Source organism: Chenopodium album, chromosome 8, assembly GCF_948465745.1.
Source record: "Chenopodium album chromosome 8, dcCheAlbu1.1, whole genome shotgun sequence".
NCBI lineage: Eukaryota > Viridiplantae > Streptophyta > Magnoliopsida > Caryophyllales > Amaranthaceae > Chenopodium > Chenopodium album.
The window spans coordinates 33,465,356-33,479,914 of NC_137841.1; positions in this window are offsets into that span (position 1 = coordinate 33,465,356).

Sequence of the window (14,559 nt, forward strand, 5' to 3'; positions counted from 1 at the left end):
GGTCCCCCGGGACGGCTGAGTCTAGAACAGGGGGTGCCTTTTCTGGACTGTCAGAACCGATGTGCTCATCCCCGAATTCCTCCCTCTCTATGTCTGTGCAGGACACAATGGCTAGAACGAAACAGACGACCAGAAGGTCTAGGAGCCGGCGCACTATATCATTGCCAACCAATGAGGTTGTCCCAGACGGGGAACAGAAGGATTTGGAGGAGAGTAGGTTTGATGAAGAGGCTCCCTCTACTTCCGGGAGCTCGGGAGTACGAGAGGTAGGCGGCGAGGGAGCCGCCTCCTCTAATGAAGCCGGCAATGCTGAGGCCCACGAAGGGTCAAGGGCCAAATCTTCCAGCTCTGACCAAGATAACTTTGCGGCTGATTATCAGCAGTCGCCTAAGGTCCCCGTTAACCCCAACCCCAAACGGACTAGGATGCTGCCGGGTAACATTGCCCTACTAAAGAGCGGCTTTAGGGCTTTTAAAGAAAAGCACCCCTTTGGAAGGGGCTGGGACATCATCGTTCCGCCGGCTGACACTGTAATGGCCTGGAGCGATGATATTGATAATGCAGACCATTACTTTGTCTGCTACGAGGCGGTCATCGAAGCCGGCCTCCGGTTGACAGGGTAAAGTCGTATCCCCTAATAAAAAATAATTATCTAAGTCTTCTAACTAAAGTAGATAGGGAAGTAGGGTCGAACTGCACAGGGAAACAAGTCTTTTTACTCCTAATTAATTATTATAGTCTAAATTATCTAAGTAACCGATATTTTTGTGAATAAAATCTAAACTACGGAGAATAAGGTTGAAAGGAATAAAGTAGGGAGAAAATCAAATATTAAAAGGCCTAGGGCATAGGTTCACTAATAAACAATATTTTAGGGAAATTCATAATAAGCAATCATCAAGCATTGGTTAATCAGATTATAAAGGGCTTTCACTACGTATTATAATCACATAGTTAATTTACCGGTATTAAATCTCATCTGTCGAATCTCGACCTAACCATTTATAAATTAATCCGCCTATTGAAACTAAGCCTAAACATCAATTCTCATCTGTCGAATCTCGAATTAATATTGCTAAACTCATACAATTAAATCTGGCCAAACCTAATTGCATAACATTAAATCAATGAATAGGAAATCAACCAAGCATTAATAATTAACAATCACAAAATTACCCCTTCATATCATTTATTAGATCCCCATAAACCCTAGAAATTAAACTACTCACGCATCATCATAACTAAACTAATCAAATAAATAAATAAAAGCATAATCAAGGAAGTAAGTAAAATAGCTGAAATTAAAAGGGAAGAAATTGTTACCAAAAAGAAATCTGGAATTAATGGAAAATAATTAAGAACAAAAGTTGAGAGAGAAATTAAGAGAGAGAAATATTCTAAGTAGAGAGAGAAAGTCTAAGAAAGAAGGTAATCTAAAATCCGTAAAAAAATCATACTTAAACGTTTTTTCTAAAACAAAAATTAAGGCTAAACTAATCAGGTCCTAAAAAAACGCGCGCCCGATCGAGCAAAGGGCCGCCCGATCAGGCCCGCCTTTTTCTTCGTGTTCCTTCCCAGCAGCATCGCCCGATCGTGCTATAGGCTCGCACGATCGGGCGCGCTATAAGCCACGCACAACACCAGCAGCGCTGCGCCCGATCGTGCTAGAGGTTGCCCGATCGGGCCCTTGCTTCACTTTAAGGCCTGGACTTTGATTGGGCTTGATTTCTCGGCCCAATCCGGATTTCCTCTTCGGGTCTTGAATACTCGGTCCAAAGCCTCGTGATCCCAATTACCGAGCCCTTAATCATCGGCTCTCACCGATCCTGGGCTTCAAAAGTGGTCGTGTCCTTTTAGCTTCCATAGTTGATCCATAAAGCCCGGGAAAATGCTCCAAGAGTGCAATTTCCTACAAAACTCATTAAAGACTACGAAAACACTAGAAAACACAAATTATTAATAAAAGTGGCTCAAAAGAGCCAAAAACACTACTAATTATGACCAAGGGACGGGGGTAAATTACTATATAAAATGGATACATCAAACTCCCCCAAGCCAAACCTTTGTTTGCCCCTAAGCAAAGAGCTCATCAATAAACAAATAAAACATACTTCACCCCAATAATCAAATCAAGCACCAACGATTCAACGCAAATCTAATGAACATGCTTCAATATCAATCAATCTTATTCATCTAATCACCCTTCCTCCCCAACAATTGTCAAGTAGAGAAAACCACAAGAGCATATAGAATTCAAGACTAGTGCTCACACACTCAACTCTCATTTATGTGGCGAGTAAAAGATGTACTCGATTGCTCTCCAACCAACCCTTTTAATGTGAATAATGCCCTCCCAACTCACACTCTCGTGTGTATAAAAACAATGAACGCTCATCCTACTAGTCGACTCGAAATATGCCAAGTCATAACTTGCATTGATAAACAACACTTTCACATTTACATAACTTCTATGCACAAGGTCGGAAGGTCTTTAAAGCTTGTAATGTAAGGCTAGGGTAAAGGGTAAGATAAATTTGGGATTATGTGAGAGAAAAGCTATGCATTAAGGGAGCCAAATCCTAATAAACCCATGATCAAAACAAGTGATGATCATACATCTCCATCAACATAACTAACTCCAACAACAACCACAAAATACAACTCTAATCATCATAAACAATCCCAACACTTACAATAATCACTCATAAAAAATATGATAATGTAGAACTTTGAGTGAAAAACAAACTTTGAACTCATTCTTTTTTTTTTTTCTACTTGAAATTTTTTTTTTCTTTTTTCTTTGAACAACCTTCAAATAGAACATTTGAGCATTAAATTTTTTTTCTTTTGCTCTTTTTTTTTTTTCTTTTTAACTCATATTGGAAAATTCAACTTTGAAACACAATATCAATATTTTCCAATCAAAAATCAAAGAAAAATAACTCTTCTTTTATTCCCACATTGTGCAAATAATATGCACACCACAACTCCCTCACCTCACCAACTAATAGCTCCCCCAAGCCAAGCTTGTGACTAGTAACCAATGGGGCTCATATAGGCTTGTAATGTGGCTAAATAAACAATAAAATGGCACAAGCAACAACATGGGTAACAAGAAGGGAACAAATGTATCTAATACTCTGAAGGCTACCTAAAAGAATGAACGCCTTCGTCCTCCTCATGTGCATAATAATAAGTCATAAAACACTACTCATAGTTGCAAATCAATACTCAAATTCATTGACATACCAGGAATTATGGAACTATCACACATTTCTTAACCAAATCAACTAGTCAAGCACTATATTCACAAATAGTTGGCAAAATTGACTCATGTTTAGGAATCCAAGCAATTAAACTTCAAATCATGACCAACAAATCCACAATGCTCATTATCAATAACCAAGAATCAAAACAAATTTTCTCAAGTATGGGGCACAGGGAAGTATGATTCATAATTCATTGGAACGTATTTTTGAATTTTTTTATTTTTTCAATTTTTTTGTATTTTTCATATATAAGAAAGCAATAAAAACTACACTAGGAAAGCAATAAAACTATACTAGAAACTAAATAAAGAGAAAAGGAAGAGAATTACCAAGCGAAAGAACACCCCCCAAGCCAAATCAAGCAATGCCCTCATTGACTTGGGAGTGTAGCCTACTCCTCATCCTCATCCATCCTCGAATAGCCCCCTCCGTGGCTAGAACCGGCTCCTCCATGGCTAGAGCCACCACCTCCATAACCCGAACCACCTGCAAAGTAGTTAGGGTCCACATTCCCCCCCAAGCCCACCAAAAGGTACATCGGTCCCATAACCATGCACCGATGAGTAGTCGACGTAGGTACCAAAGGAACTTGGGTTCGTATATCCACCTTGCGGATATTGGAACCAATCAGGGACAAGTGAATCGGGGGGAATAGCCCCCCGACGGGCGTAGTCATCATACATGGGGTATAAACCCCTCCCTAGGTTCCTCTCCACATACCCTACCTTCTATCTAGAGACCCTACTCTAGTGTCCAAATCCCAAACCAAACCCTCAACTCTCCCTTGCCGCATCTCAATCCTATCTAATTGGCTCCTAAAAGCCGAGAAGTCATAAGGGGCATTGGGGTCAATGTTGTAGTTGGTTGAGGAAGTAGGAATATCATATGTAAAGGGTGGAGGTGGTGGATAGTGTGGTGAATGGTGATGAGGTGAGTGGTATATGGGAGAGTGGTGGGGTTGAGGTGAAGGGTGAGGTGGTTGAACCTCACCTTGACCGTTAAGCTCGAAAGTGTAAGAAGGCTTCCCTTTCTCAAATTTGGTCAAGGTGGAGTTAGGTAAAGTGAAAGCATTATCCCTCCTACCCGATTCCCGTTGAATCACCCACCAAGTCTCCCCTCCTATGACATTAATCCAATTAAGGCCACCTAAATAGGGTAGGTCCATAATAGTTGGGCCGGCTACCTTACCGTCATCGTTAGGGAGAAATCTAAGGTGTTTGACCGCTATGTGTGTAACTAGGCCACCAAAATAAATGGGTACCCTAGACCTACCCGCCTCGGCCGCATTGGCCACCCGTTGGAAGTGGTTGGCCATTTTGTGGACTATATTGAGCTTTTCACTCCTAGGAATCATGTATGACCCTAGCAATTCAAGCTCATCCCGCCTAACATTGGCGGGTTCGTGCCTTCCAAAAATGGTAAGGCCAACAAATCGTTGCCAAATCTTTGGCACGGGATGTTGTATCCGAGTGCCCTTAACATGTTGGAGGTTCAAATTAGGATCCCCAGTAAGGGATTGATAGACAACGGCTATGTTGTCTTGGGGTGGTTCTATTGGCCTATCCGATTTTAACTCAAAAAGTTTTCCAAATTCTTTCAATGTCAATCTAACATCATTATTAAATAATCTAAATTGAACACGAGAAATTAAAGCATTTGATTTTATGACATTAAAACTAGAAACGAATTCTAAGGTTAAATAATCATAAGTATCGTAATGCATGTTAAAGAAACCACTCATGCCAACTCCCTTGAACAATTTTTCTACATGCTTATCAATTCCTAATCTAATAAGGGTGGGGTGATGAATGAAACGAGTGGGAATTACCTACCTCGTAGTGAGGTTGAGCATCCTTTGTTTTTGCTTTTGGGTGGTGATGACCACCCTCTCCCATCCCGGAACTTGCAAATCCGAGTCAATTCTGGCCTCTTGTTGTCTTGAGCTTTCCCCCCTTACCATTCTTGATCTCTTGAGAGCCATTGTGATTAGAAAATATAGGAATTGAATAGTTTCTCTCTCTTAGGGTTTAGAGAAAATTGAGAGAAAATTGTAGAAATTGGATGTAGATTGTAGAGAAAGATGAAAGGATTAAAAATATGCAAAAAATTTTGAGTTTTGATGGAAGGATTGGAGAAGATCTTTGAAAATAAGTGAGTTTGAAGGTGTAAAAATGGAGGTTTTAGAGAGAGAAAGTAATGGAGAAGAAGATGAAAGAAGAAGAAAGTGAGGAAAGAAAGAAGAGGAAAAGTATAAAGGGGACGGCCAAATAGGCGCGCCCGATCGGGCAAGCCTCGCCCGATCGGGCGGATAATGTGGATTTCTAGAACCTTAGTTGCGCGCCCGATCGGGCGAGCTCCGCCCGATCGGGCGCGAACACGAACGAAAATTTCGCCCTTTCACTCGCCCGATCGGGTGAGCTTCGCCCGACATATCTTTTCCTTCACTCGATTTGCGCCTGATCGGGCGAAATTTGCTTGAGTTTCTGACTGCACTTGCGCGCCCGATCGGGCAACCTTGCCCGATCGGGCGAAATTTGCTCGACTTCCAGGTCTCCTTTCGTGCCCGATCGGGCAGCCACGCTCGATCGGGCGAAATTAAAGCTGAAATTTTCCCTTGCTTGCGCGCCCGATCGGGCCTGTGCCCAGTTTGATGTCCTTAGATTTTTCTTCGTCTTTAAATTTTTCTAAGTCTTTTGACCTCTTAAACCTATACCTGTACAAAAATACTTATAAATGGTAAAATTTCACTCTCCTCGCCTCTCTAAAATAAAAATAAAAATAAATAAAAAGGAAAACTAGTCTAGAAAGCAAGAAATACGGGTTGCCTCCCGCAAAGCGCTGATTTATCTAGGTCCCGCACGACCCTCTTACCACAGTGAAACTCAGAGTGAATCGGAACCACTTAGGTGAAGTATATCAACTGCACCAATTGTAGCTCCCTCATGATATAGTTTGATTCTTTGGCCATTAACCTTGAACTCGTTACCATGTTCGTCGAAAACTTCCGCGAAACCGAATTTGTTGGCCCTTTTTACGATAAAAGGACCCGACCACCTTGACCTTAACTTTCCTGGGAAAAGTTTAAGTCGTGAGTTGAATAGTAACACTTTATCACCCTCCTTGAATTCTCTCGGAAGGATCATCTTGTCGTGCCACTTCTTCGTCTTCTCTTTGTTGACTCGAGCACTATCATAGGCCGTCAACCTAAACTCATCGAGTTGATTAATTTGAAGTAACCTCTTTTCTCCCTCTAGTTTGGAATCTAGATTGAGCTCCTTAATAGCCCAATATGCCTTATATTCCAATTCGACCGGGAGATGACATGCTTTTCTGTACACGAGTCTATACGGAGTAGTACCTATAGGGGTCTTAAATGCAGTTCTGTATGCCCAAAGAGTGTCGTCCAACTTGTCGCTCCAATATTTCCTTGACTTTGCCACCACCTTCTCTAGAATGGCCTTGATCTCACGGTTGGAAACCTCAACTTGGCCACTAGTTTGGGGGTGGTAGGCTAAACCTGTCCTATGGTAGACACCATACTTTTTGAGGAGGGTGTCCAAATTCCGTTCATGAAAGTGAGATCCTCCGTCACTTATTATAGCTCTGGGTACACCAAATCTTGGAAAGATGGTCTTCTTGAAAAGCTTGTGGACGACCTTGGCGTCATTGGTAGGAGTGGCGATGGCCTCAACCCACTTGGATACATAATCTACGGCGACAAGAATATAACGGTTCCCTTTTGAAGAAGGGAACGGTTCCATGTAATCAACGCCCCAAACGTCAAAAATCTCAACTTCTAAAATTCCTGTTTGGGGCATCTCATGCCTCCGCGAGATGTTGCCAGTCCTCTGGCAAGAGTCACAAGCCTGCACAAACATGTTAGCATCCTTAAACATTGTAGGCCAATAAAAACCTGACTCATTAATCTTGGCCACCGTTTTAGTGGGGCCATGATGTCCTCCATATGGTGAGGTGTGGCAACTAGTAAGCACACCATGGACTTCCCATTCGGGAACACACCTGCGAAATAATCCATCTGCACACTCACGAAACAAAAAAGGATCATCCCAAAAATAATGTTTAACATCAGAAAGGAAATTCTTTTTTTGTTGGTAGGACAAGTCAAGAGGTAGAGTACCACCCACTAGATAATTAGAAAAATCCGCATACCATGGGTGTTGCTCTACAACTGCATAAAGGTTATCATCAGGGAAAGAATCATCTATAGGTAGAGAATCCTTACCCTCATCATACCTGATACGTGACAAGTGGTCTGCCACTACGTTCTCTGCTCCCTTTTTATATTTTATTTCTATGTTGAAATCTTGGAGCAAGAGAACCCACCGGAGTAGCCTTGGCTTTGATTCCACCTTAGCTATCAAATACTTCAATGCTGCATGGTCAGTAAAAACAATGGCTTTAGAACCAACAAGATATGATCTAAATTTTTCTAAAGCATAAATAACAGCAAGAAACTCCTTTTCCGTAGTGGCATAGTTGACTTGGGCTTCATCCAAAGTTTTTCTAGCATAATAAATAGCATGCAAAACCTTGTTCTTCCTCTGTCCGAGCACTGTTCCTAGCGCAAAGTCACTTGCATCACACATAATCTCGAAAGGAAGGTTCCAATCGGGAGCACATATGATGGGTGCCGATATCAAAGCCTGCTTAATCCTGTTGAAAGCCTTAAGACACTCGTCAGTAAAAATAAATGGGGCATCCTTGAGCAAAAGCCGTGTCAGTGGTTTAGCAATTTTAGAAAAATCTTTGATAAAGCGGCGATAAAACCCCGCATGACCCAAGAAACTTCTCACTCCCTTAACATTAACTGGGAGAGGTAATTGCTCAATCACTGATATTTTAGCTTTGTCTACTTGTATGCCCTTATCAGATACAGTATGACCTAGGACTACTCCCTCTGTCACCATAAAGTGACATTTTTCCCAATTAAGAACTAAGTTATACTCTTCACATCTTTTCAAAATTTTAGCGAGATTAATTAAACATGAATTAAATGAAGAACCATATACGCTAAAATCATCCATAAAGACCTCCATAATGGAATCTATGAAATCAGAAAAAATGCTCATCATACAACGTTGAAAGGTAGCGGGTGCATTACATAAACCAAAGGGCATTCTACGATATGCAAAAGTGCCATAAGGGCATGTAAAAGTAGTCTTTTCCTGATCTTCAGGGTGAATCGGAATTTGGAAAAATCCCGAATACCCATCCAAATAGCTAAAGAATTTATGATTGGCTAACCTCTCAAGCATTTGATCTATAAAGGGAAGAGGGAAGTGATCCTTTTTAGTGGCGATACTTAATCTACGATAGTTTATGCACATACGCCACCCTGTTATAGTTCTAGTGGGAATTAATTCATTCTTTTCATTTGTTATCACAGTCATCCCACCCTTCTTTGGCACTACCTGTACAGGAATTACCCATTTGGAGTCATAAATAGGATAGATAATACCTGCATCAAGTAATTTCATAACCTCCTTCTTGACTACTTCCTGCATGTTGGGATTTAATCTTCGTTGGGGTTAAATGCAGGGCTTGTAATTTTCCTCTAGATGTATCCTGTGCATACAAAAGTCAGGGCTAATACCCTTGAGATCATGAATATTGTACCCTATATCCTTCTTATGGGTTTTGAGAACCCCTAGAAGTTGGGAAGTTTGTAGGTCAGGAAGTGTAGTACTGATGATCACGGGGTATAGTTCCTGTTCATCTAGAAAAATATATTTTAAATGAGAAGGGAGAGGTTTTAGCTCAGGTTTCTTGACCTCTGCAGGTTTTGATTCCTGAACTAAATTTACTACCTTCATTGTTTCCTTGGGGCTTAACTCTTTTAAGGAAAGAGCTTTTTCAATATGTTGTACCTCATTACCCCAAACGCTTGCATTGTCTCCAGATAAATTCCCGCAGAGAACTTTCTCTAGGGGATCCTTCGCAAGAACCTGTGGCAAGCTATCATAACAAATATCATCCATTATATCAATTATATCAATGTAGCAACAATTTTCCTCTAGCATAGGCCCTTTCAAAACCTTCCCTAAATTAAAAGTAGCATTATCGTCACCTACAGAAAAAGTTAGTTTACCATTTTTAACATCAATGATCGCTCCTGCAGTATGGAGAAAAGGCCTACCTAATATAATGGGTATTTGTGTGTCCTCTGCCATGTCTAAAACAACAAAATCAACAGGAATAAAAAATTTACCAACTCTGACAGGTACGTCCTCTAAAATACCTAAGGGGTATTTTACCGAACGATCTACCATTTGCAAAGTTATATTAGTAACTTTTAATTCTCCCATATTAAGTTTAGCGCAGACAGACGATGGCATGACACTGACACTAGCACCCAAATCACACAAAGCTTTATCAATAAAAACATTCCCAATATGACAAGGGATAGAAAAACTACCGGGATCCTTTAATTTAGGAGGGGATTTGTTTTGCAATAAAGCGATACACTCCTCTGTGAAAGCTACAGTTTCTACTTCATTAAAGGTCCTTTTCCTAGTCAGAATGTCTTTCATAAATTTAGCATAAGCAGGAACTTGAGTGATTAAGTCAGTAAAAGGAACTGTTACCTGCAGGTTTTTCACAACCTCTAAAAACTTACCGAATTGTTTATCAAACTTACTCTTCAGTTGTCTATTAGGGAATGGAAGTTTGATAACCGGGCTCTGCACATCTCCTCCCTTATCCTGCGATTTACCCTGCACAGAAACATTAGTAGGGTTAGTATCTGTTTGTAACCCTGCAGGGCTAGCAGGATTAGCGTTTGGTATAGAGGAATCTAGATCAGGATTTGGTCTATCTTCCTTTGGCATAGGAGGTCCATCATAATGTGAACCACTCCTTAGAGTGATTGCATTGGCATGATCTGTAGGATGGATAGGTTGTGATGGTAGAGCTCCCTGCTGACGGGATTGTAGGGTAGGTGAAAGTTGTGCAATTTGATTGTCCATGATTTTATTATGGGCTAGGATAGAATCAATTTGCGCGTCCCTACTCTCCATGTGCTTTTGCATATTGGCAAGTATTGCTCTAATTTATTTCATGGCAGGGTCGGAAGATGATGAGGGTGATGCTTGGATTTTCTGGCCGGAATTAGGATGATAATATTTTTGCTGTGGTGGGGTTTGCTATTGTGGTTGTTGTGGAGGTGGAGGATTTTGTACATTGGTGCTCCGGTACGAAAGATAAGGATGATTTTTATAACCGGCATTGTAGGAATTGGAATAGGGGTTATTCTGCCTATAGGTTTGAAAGACATTAACTTGTTCCATAGAGCTCCTACAATCTTGCTCCCAATGACCTACAATTCCACAATTTTCACAAAAATCTTCATTGTTAGCAACAGCAGAAACATTAGCTACAGAGTTAGGAGCAGCAGTAAGATTATCTAATTTTTGACAAATAGATGTTAATTGAGCTTGCAAAAAGGATACGAAATCGACATTATGTTTTCCTTTATTTGCAAACCCTCTCGGATTCCCATATTGGGAATTGTGTATTGCCATGTCTTCGATAAACTGTCCTGCATCGTCCACATTTAAATTCATAAACCTCCCACTAGCTGCAGAATCTAGCACTGATCTAGAAGAATTTCCAAGTCCATTATAGAATTCTTGGATCAATTGCCATTGTGCTAGATTGTGGTGGGGGCACTCTCTCTATAGATCCTTGAACCTCTCCCAAGCCTCATATAACGTTTCGTCGGCCTCTTGAGCGAAGTTCTGAATAACACTCCTTAGCACCGCTGTTCTCTCTACAGGATAATATTTATTATAGAAATTCAAAGCAAGAGTTTCCCAGTCAGTAATACCAAGTGCAGTTCTATTCAAACCATTAAACCATAATTTAGCTTTGCCACATAATGAAAAAGGAAAAAGAATCTCCCTGATTTGGTCTTGCCTGACCCCAACTTGTCTAATGGTGTTACAATATTGGCAGAAATCTGCGATGTGAAGATTAGGATCTTCACCCTTAGCTCCACTGAATTGCTTCCTCTCTATCATAGTGATAAATTGGGGCTTGATCTCAAATTGAACTCCATCTAGAGCCGGAGTAGGAGTAAGGTGCGGGAAATCTGTGAGCTTCGGTTGCGAGTAGTCACTGAGTTTCTTCTGGGCCGTCAACTCTCATTCTGAATCTGAAGGAATATCTGTGTCACTAGAATCAGAGGGAGGATCTCTTCGACCGTTGTCCTCCTCAGAACCCGCCAGAATTTGTCTATAGAGTTTCCTTTGCCTATGAAAAGAACGCTCGATCTCAGGGTCGAAAGGGATGTAACCTGATCTAGAGCACCTAAGCGTAAACAAAGAACTAAAGACAAATATGAGAATTGCCTCAAAGAACTAACGTTCTCTGAGGCAAAAGGGGATAATCTAGACTACAAAAATATAATCAGAAAACAAAAATAAAACCGTTTCCCCGGCAACGGCGCCAAATTTTGACAGGGTAAAGTCGTATCCCCTAATAAAAAATAATTACCTAAGTCCTCTAACTAAAGTAGATAGGGAAGTAGGGTCGAACTCCACAGGGAAACAAATCTTTTTACTCCTAATTAATTATTATATTCTAAATTATCTAAGAAACCGATATTTTTGTGAATAAAATCTAAACTACGGAGAATAAGGTTGAAAGGAATAAAGTAGGGAGAAAATCAAATATTAAAAGGCCTAGGGCATAGGTTCACTAATAAACAATATTCCAGGGCAATTCATAATAAGCAATCATCAAGCATTGGTTAATCAGATTATAAAGGGCTTTCGCTACGTATTATAATCACAGAGTTAATTTACCGGTATTAAATCTCATCTGTCGAATCTCGACCTAACCATTTATAAATTAATCCGCCTATTGAAACTAAGCCTAAACATCAATTCTCATCTGTCGAATCTCGAATTAATATTGCTAAACTCATACAATTAAATCTGGCCAAACCTAATTGCATAGCATTAAATCAATGAATAGGAAATCAACCAAGCATTGATAATTAACAATCACAAAATTACCCCTTCATATCATTTATTAGATCCCCATAAACCCTAGAAATTAAACTACTCACGCATCATCATAACTAAACTAATCAAACAAAAAAATAAAAGCATAATCAAGGAAGTAAGTAAAATAGCTGAAATTAAAAGGGAAGAAATTGTTACCAAAAAGAAATCTGGAATTAATGGAAAATAATTAAGAACAAAAGTTGAGAGAGAAATTAAGAGAGAGAAATATTCTAAGTAGAGAGAGAAAGTCTAAGAAAGAAGGTAATCTAAAATCCGTACAAAAATCATACTTAAACGTTTTTTCTAAAACAAAAATTAAGGCTAAACTAATCAGGTCCTATAAAAACGCGCGCCCGATCGAGCGAAGGGCCGCCCGATCGGGCTCGCCTTTTTCTTCGTGTTCCTTCCCAGCGGCATCGCCCGATCGTGCTTGAGGCTCGCACGATCGGGCGCGCTATAAGCCACGCACAACACCAGCAGCGCCGCGCCCGATCGTGCTAGAGGTTGCCCGATCGGGCCCTTGCTTCACTTTGAGGCTTGGACTTCGATTGGTCTTGATTTCTCGGCCCAATCCAGATTTCCTCTTTGGGTCTTGAATACTCGGTCCAAAGCCTCGGGATCCCAATTACCGAGCCCTTAATCATCGGCTCTCACCGATCCTGGGCTTCAAAAGTGGTCGTGTCCTTTTAGCTTCCGTAGTTGATCCATAAAGCTCGGGAAAATGCTCCAAGAGTGCAATTTCCTACAAAACTCAACAAAGACTACGAAAACACTAGAAAACACAAATTAGTAATAAAAGTGGCTCAAAAGAGCCAAAAACACTACTAATTATGACCAAGGGACAGGGGTAAATTACTATATAAAATGGATACATCACCGGTTCCCCCTCCACCCCTGGATTAGGAAAATCCTGAAGGGGTACGATGTAGGAGTTTGGCAGCTCACCCCCAACTCGTAGGTGAACATTCTAAGTTACATCGCCGCCTGCGAGCTCTAAAATATAAATCCAAGCTTTTTTGCCTTCGCTCACATGCATTATTTGAGCAAGGCCCCAGGCGGCCATGGGGCATGGTATACTCTGACTACCTTGCCCCAATATTTGATGAGTTTGGACAAAGTGTCCAAGTGGTCCGGGTGGAAGGACAAGTTTTACTTGATTTCTTCCCCAACTCTGAGGCATAACCAGACACTACGCCGGTACAACACAGAGCCGGCTCTTCTAGGTAGGAAGTGCCCTCTCCCGGAGTTGTCTACTAAGCCCCGGGAACAAATAATGGATTCGGGATTTTTTGAGACAACAACCGAGCCCACGGGGGATGGGACTCACATTATAGTTCCCAAAAACTGGATCCCCCATCTGGACTTCTTCAAGGACAAGTGCTTCTTGTCCGCCTGCGGGCTGAGTACCATGTTTCCCAAGGGTAGATTACCTTACATTCGGAGAATTTGTTATTTTGTTATTTATTAATACAAACTTTCCATAACTTCTTCTAATCTTGATTTCCATTCATGCAACCGACGCCTTGAAGATGGTTGATCCGACGAAGACTCCGGCTAAGTCGGCAGCGCTGCTGTGCAAAGAGGCTGCACTTGCCAAGAAAGCAGCCATCGATGCAAAAGAGTTTAATAAAGGCGGGGTAAGACCGCCTGACTTTATATGTGTATACATTTTTTTTACTAAGGCAATTTGCCGATTGGGTATACTTACCCTTGTTCATTTCTCAGGACTCTGCAAAGCGAGTTCCACGATCCTTCTCCAAGCTTCTTAAAAGGCAAGGAGAAGATCTGGAGAAAACTCCGGCTGCGAAGGCCGCCATAAAGGACCCCCCTCCCCAGACACATTCTGTTGCCAAATCCGATCGTCCAACGACCGGAGGCAAATCTCCTGCTGCAATGAAGATTCTGAGCAAAAGCTCTGAACGCTCACAGTAGAAAGCGCCGGATGCCTCTACGGCATCGAAGGGTGGCAAGCCACCTAATGTTGCAGCCGGTGCGGCAACAACTGGGGAGGAGCAGAAGCCTGCGCTCCACCGGATACCCAAGGTAAGGGAAGGATTTAGATAACTTGGCCACTTGACTTTATGAGAGTCAAGACTAAGGTAGACCCCTCTGGGGGTTCAGTCAGCAGCCGGCAACGGATGAGTGCCAACTATGCTGCCTCTTACTCACAGAGTACTACTTTTGGTGTAGATCTGACATCCGACGAGCCAGATCTTATGGGTTTTGCAAAACGGATGGTGAGGGCCCTCACCCGGTCAGAG